Source organism: Nicotiana tomentosiformis, chromosome 3 (genome assembly GCF_000390325.3).
Source record: "Nicotiana tomentosiformis chromosome 3, ASM39032v3, whole genome shotgun sequence".
Taxonomy (NCBI): domain Eukaryota; kingdom Viridiplantae; phylum Streptophyta; class Magnoliopsida; order Solanales; family Solanaceae; genus Nicotiana; species Nicotiana tomentosiformis.
Window position 1 is genome coordinate 529,682 of NC_090814.1, and position 6,931 is coordinate 536,612.

The following is a 6,931-nucleotide window of genomic DNA, read 5'->3' on the forward strand; positions in this document are numbered from 1 at the left end:
ACTTGGTAGTAGTTCTCCGTGGTCTTTTTGGAAAAGTTCGTGCCTCGATATCGCAGAGAGGAGCTACGTAGACAGTTTGAGCGGCTTCGCTAGGGTGATATGTCTATGATGCAGTATGAGATGCGGTTCTCTGAGTTGGCCTGTCATGCTATCTGGTTGATTCCCACGGACAGGGAGAGGATCATGAGGTTTATTGATGGTCTCACTTATCAGCTACAGTTGCTCATGACCAGAGAGAGGGTTTTGGGTGCTACTTTTGATGAGGTTGTCGACATTGCTCGGCAGATTGAGATGGTTCGCGGTCAGGAGAGGGTTGAGAGGGAGGACAAGAGGCCGCGTGGTCAGGGTGGATTCAGCGGTGCTCCTTTTGGGGGTCAGTTTCAGCACGGTAGAGGTCGTCATTTCAGGCAGGCTCAGTCAGCTCGGCCATTTCACCGTGGTGCATCATCTAGCCATGGTTCTCACAGTTCTCATCAGGGCCACTCATCACTTAGTGCCCTTCCAGCTCAGAGTTCATCCCGTGCTCCACCTGTTCAAGGCTCTTCCATGCCAGGTTCTTCTACCAGTTATCCCGGTGCTAAGGGTTCCCTTCAGTTCCCGCCACCAGCACCAGAGAGTTTTTTTGAGTGTGGGGAATTTGGGCATATGTGGAGGCATTGTCCTCGTCGTCATGGAGGTGTATCTTAGCAGAGGATTCAGCCTCCGACTTCAGTACCAGATACCTCACCTCCCGCCCAGTCAGCTCGGGGTGGAGGTCAGTCAGCTAGGGGTCGCCCTAGAAGGGGAGGCAGATCAGGGGGTGGCCAGGCCCGTTTCTATGCCCTCCCTGCCAGACCAGACGTTATTGCTTCATATATTGTAATTACAGGTATTGTCTCAGTTTGTCACAGAGATGCCTCAGTACTATTTGACCCTAGTTCCACGTATTCATATGTTTCCTCATATTTTGCCCATTTTCTGGATTTGCCTCGTGAGTCTTTAGTTTCATCTGTTCATGTATCTACTCTTGTGGGCGATACTATTGTTGTGGACCACATATATCGGCCATGCATGGTGACTATTGGGGGTTTGGATACCCAAGTGGACCTTTTGCTGCTCAGTATGGTAAATTTTAATATGATATTGGGTATGGATTGATTATCTTCATGTCATGTAATATGATATTGGGTATGGATTGATTATCTTCATGTCATGCTGTTCTAGATTGTCACACTAAGTCAGTGATGTTGGTTATGCCGAGAATTCTAAGAGTTGAGTAGAACGGTTCTGTAGATTATGTACCAATTAGGGTGATTTCATATTTGAAGGCTCAGCGCATGGTTGAGAAGGGTTGCCTATCTTATTTGGCTTTTGTGAGGGATGTTAGTACAGAGACTCCTATCATTGATTTTGTTCCGATGGTACGTGATTTTCCGGATGTGTTTCCTACAGACCTGCCAGGCATGCTGCTTGACAGGGATATTGACTTCGGTATTGATTTGGTGCCGGGCACTCAGCCCATTTCTATTCCACCGTATCGTATAGCACCGACGGAGTTGAAGGAATTGAAAGAATAGCTTCAGGAACTCCTTGATAAGGGCTTTATTCGGCCTAGTGTGTTACCTTGGGGTGCACCGGTTCTATTTGTGAAGAAGAAGGATGGTTCCATGAGAATATGTATTGATTACAGGCAGTTGAACAAGGTCACAGTCAAGAACAAGTATCCTTTGCCTCATATTGATGATTTATTCGACCAGCTTCAGGGAGCGAGGGTGTTCTCCAAGATTGATTTGAGGTTCGGTTATCACCAACTGAAGATTCGGGATTCAGATATTCTTAAGACAACTTTCAGGACCCGATATGGCCATTATGAGTTCTTAGTGATGTCTTAGTGATGAACAGTGTATTCCAGCCCTATTTGGACTCATTCGTTGTTTTATTCATTGATGACATCCTGGTGTACTCTCGTAGCCAGGAGGAGCATGCTCAGCATTTGAGGATTGTATTACAGAGATTGAGGGAGGAGAAGCTTTATGCAAAGTTCTCCAAGTGTGAGTTTTGGCTCAGTTCAGTAGCATTCTTAGGACACGTGGTGTCCAGTGAGGGTATTCAGGTTGATCCGAAGAAGATAGAGGCGGTTCAGAGTTGGCCCAGACTGTCCTCAGCTACAGAGATTCAGAGCTTTCTCGGTTTGGCTTGTTATTACCGTCGGTTCGTTCAAGGTTTCTCATCTATCGCATCGCCCTTGACCAAACTGACCCAAAAGGGTGCTCCATTCAGGTGGTCGAACGAGTGTGAGGAGAGCTTTCAGAAGTTCAAGACTACCTTGACCACAACTCTAGTGTTAGTTCTTCCATCAGCTTCATGTTCTTACACCATGATTTGTGATGCCTCGATGATAGGCATTGGATGTGTTCTGATGTAGGAGGATAAGGTGATTTCCTATGCCTCATGCCAGTTGAAGACCCATGAGAAGAACTATCATGTCCATGATCTTGAGTTAGCAGCCATTGTTCACGCCTTGAAAATTTGGTGCCATTATTTGTATGAGGTTCATTATGAGATCTATACTGATCATCAAAGTTTGCAGTATCTGTTGAAATAGGAGGATCTTAATTTGCGTCAGTGGAGATGGTTGGAGCATCTTAAGGACTACGATATCACTATTATGTACCATCCGAGGAAGGCCAATGTGGTGGCCGATACTTTGAGTCGCCGGGCGGAGAGTTTGGGGAGTTTAGCATTTCTTCCAGTAGCAGAGAGACCTTTGGCATTGGATGTTCAGGCCTTAGCGGGCCAACTTGTGAGATTGGATATTTCGGAGCCTAGTCGGGTATTGGCTTGTGTGGTCTCTAGGTCTTCTCTTTATGATCGTATCAGGGAGCGTCAGTATGATGACCCCCACTTACTCGTTCTTCAGGACAGGGTTCGGAGAGGTGATGCTAGGGATGTGACAGTTGGTGATGACGGCGTGTTAATGATATAGGGCCCGATATGTGTTCCTAATACATATGGGCTTCGGGAGTTGATTCTTGAAGAGGCCCACAGTTCGCGGTACTCCATCCATCCGGGTGCCATGAAGATGTACCAGGATTTGAGGAAACACTATTGGTAGAGGCGGATGAAGAAGGATATAGTTGAGTTTGTAGCTCGGTGTCTCAACTGTCAGCAGGTTAAGTATGAGCATCAGAGACCGGGTGGCTTGCTTCAGAGATTAGAGATCCCAGAGTGGAAGTGGGAGCGGATCACCATGGACTTTGTAGTTGGGCTCCCACAAACTTCGAGGAAGTTCGATGCTATTTGGGTTATTGTGGATCGGCTGACCAAGTCCGCGCACTTCATTCCAGTTGGTACTACTTACTCTTCAGAGCGGTTGGTTGAGATTTACATCCGAGAGATTGTTCGCCTGCATGGTGTCCGAGTTTCCATCATTTCAGATAGGGGCACTCAGTTTACATCGCAATTTTGGAGGACAGTGCAGCGAGAGTTGGGTACTCAAGTTGAGTTGAGCACAACTTTTCACCCTCAGACGGACGGGCAGTCCGAGCGCACTATTCAGATATTGGAGGACATGTTGCGCGCTTGTGTCATTGACTTTGGGGGTTCATGGGACCAGTTTCTACCACTCGCGGAGTTTGCATAGAATAACAGTTATCAGTCGAGTATTCAGATGGCTCCGTACGAGGCTTTATATGGGAGGAGGTGTAGATCTCCGGTAGGATGATTTGAGCAAGGTGAGGCTAGGCTCTTAGGTACAGACTTGGTCCAGGATGCATTAGATAAGGTGAAATTGATTCAGGAGCCACTTCGCACGGCGCAGTCTAGGCAGAAGAGCTACGCGGATAGGAAGGTCCGTGATGTGTCTTTTATGGTTGGGGAGAAGGTTTTGCTGAAGGTATCACCCATGAAGGGTGTTTTGAGGTTTGGGAAGAGGGGCAAGTTGAGCCCCCAGTTCATTGGGACTTTTGAGGATCTTTAGAGGATAGGGGAGGTGGCTTATAAGCTTGCCTTGCCACCCAACTTGTCGAGTGTGCATCCAGTATTTCATGTTTCCATGCTCCGAAAATATATTGGCGATCCGTCCCATGTTTTGGACTTCAGCACAGTTCAGTTGGAGGGTGATATGACTTATGATGTGGAGCCGATGGCCATTTTGGATCGGCAGGTTCGAATGTTGAGGTCAAAGGATATAGCTTCGATGAAAGTGCAGTGGAGAGGTTAGCCTGTGGAGGAGGCCACCTGGGAGACCGAGCGGGAGATGCGGAGCAGATATCCACACCAATTCTAGACACCAAGTATGTTTCTAGACCCGTTCGAGGATGAACGGATGTTTAAGAGGTGGAGGATGTAACGACCCGACCGGTCGTTTCGAGAGTTATAGCCCTGTTTCCCCTATTTTTGCTTCTTGATGTGTTATTTAGCTGCATTGTGATATATCGGGTTGGTTGGTTCGGGTCCGGAGTGTTTTCGGAGTGCAATGAGACACTTAGTCTCTTATTTAGAACCTTAGGTTGGAAAAGTCAACCGGATGTTGACCTATGTATAAACGATCTCGGAATTTAATTCTGATGGCTCCATTAGCTTCGTTAGGTGATTTTGGACTTAGGAGCGCGTCCGGAATGTGATTTGGAGGTTCGGGGTGGAATTAGGCTTGAATTGGCGAAAGTTAGAAATTTGGCGATTTTGGTCGGCAGTGGAAAATTTGATATCGGGGTCGGAATGGAATTTTGGAAGTTGGAGTAGGTTCGTAGTGTCATTTGTGATGTGTGTGAAAATTTTGAGGTCATTCGGCCGTGGTTTGGTTGGTTTCGGCATCTGTTGCCGAATTTGGAAATTTAGAAGTTCATAGGCTTGAATCCGAGGGTAATTTGGTGTTTTGATGTTATTTTGAGTGATTCGAAGGTTCGACTAAGTTTGTATGTTGATATAGGACTTGTTGGTATTTTTGGTTGAGGTCCCGAGGGCGTCAGGGTGATTTCGGGTGGTTAACGAATTTGTCGAAGTTGGAAAATGCAGCTGAAGCTGCTGCTACTGATATTTCTGCACCTGCGGAAAGGGAGTCGCAGGTGCGGGGCCACTGGTGCGCATGGGGGTTCGTAGGTGTAGGCAGTGCTGGGCTAGGTAGGATACGCAGGTGCGAGAAGGCTATCACATTTGCGAGCCCGCAGGTGCGAGACTTGGGGCGCAGATGCGGAAGGAAGGAAGAAGGCTGGCTTCGCAGATGCGGCGTGTCACGCGCAGGTGCGAAGGTTGGCCGCAGATGTGGATCCTGGTCTCATAAGTGAGTTCCGCACCTGTGACAGATTTTTCCGCAGGTGCGGTTACACAGAAGCGAGAAATGGTCCGCAGGTGCGAAAAAGCCTGGGCAGAAACCATAAATAGAACCCTTCACGAATTTTGTTCATTTCCACCATTTTCAAGTCGGTTTTTGGAGCTTTTGGAGTGATATTTGAAAGGTGATTCAAGGACTATCAGTGAGGTTAGTTTCTTGATCCCAAAATACGTATATATGATGATTTTCCGTTGTTTAATCATGTAATTAGTGAAAATGAGGGGTTAGGGCTTGGAATTTTTAGAGAGTAATATAAGGATTTGAAGGACCAAACGATGTCGGATTTTGATGAATTTGGTATGGTTAGACTCGTGACTGAATGGGTTTTCTAGTTTTGTAAACTTTTACCCGATTCTAAGTCGTGGGCCCGGGGGCCGGGTTTGAGCCAATTTCGGGTTTTTGATCTAAATTGGTAGTTTTTCTTGTGGAATTCATTCCATTAGCGTATATTCATTGTATTGTACTGATCGTGAATAGATTTGGAGCATTTGGAGGTCGTGTCCAGAGGCAAGAGCATTGCGGGGTAGAGATTTGACCAGTTTGAGGTAAGTAACGATTGTAAATCTAGTCCTGAGGGTATGAAACCCCGGATTTCGTATCATTTACTATTTTGAGGTGATGCACATGCTAGGTGACGGGCGTGTGGGTGTGCACCGTTGGGGATTGTGACTTGGTCCGTCCCGTAGCAACTGTAAAGTTGCATATTTTGTTGAAACTATATGATACTTATGAGTTTTAGAAATGAGTTTCTGTAATTTGGGCTGAATGCCATGTTTGGGCCTTGTGCCAATGCTGTTTGGACCCTTAGGGGCCTTTTCTTACTATCCTATCACTGTTTTCGATTTAAAAATCTATACTTAGTCATGGTTATACATGTTTACTGTATAACTCAGTTTTCTTACTCTATTTTGATGCATATAATTGTTGTTTTGGGCTGAGTACCATGTTTTTACTGAAATGCCCGAGTGGCTTGAGAGGTTTATGACTGAGTGAGGCCGAGGGCTTGATTTGTGAGGATATTTATGGGATCGGGCTGCACGCCGCAGCATGTTTGATATAGGCCAAGGCCCTGAGTGATTTATGCCATGATTTGGCTTGATATAGCGCTTGGGCTGAAGGAGCCCCTCCGGAGTCTGTACACACCCCCAGTGAGCGCAGGTACCTACTGAGTGTGAATGTCGAGTGCTGAGTGACTGGGTGGCATGAGTGATTGTGAGGTTTGCCCGAGTGGCAAGAATGATTGTGAGGTATGCCCGCGTGGCACGAGTGACTGTGAGGTTTGCCCGAGGGGCTGTATACGAGTGATTGTGAGGTATGCCCGAGGGGCTGTTGTTCATAATTTTATTATATTTGCTCACCTTTGCATTGAGCCTCTGTTTGAAACTGTTGAAAAATATCTTTAAATGATTTTTGCTGGAACTGGGTTTTAAACGAGATGATTTGATTCAAACACTGATTTTTAAAGCATGTTATATTTTACCGAGATTTCATGATATGAATTTTATATGCTTATTGCTCGTCACTACTGCTCAGTCTTTATTTATTGTTGTTACTTATTGAGTTGGCTTACTCACGTTATTCCCTGCACTTTGTGTGCAGATCCAGGTGTAGCTGGACACG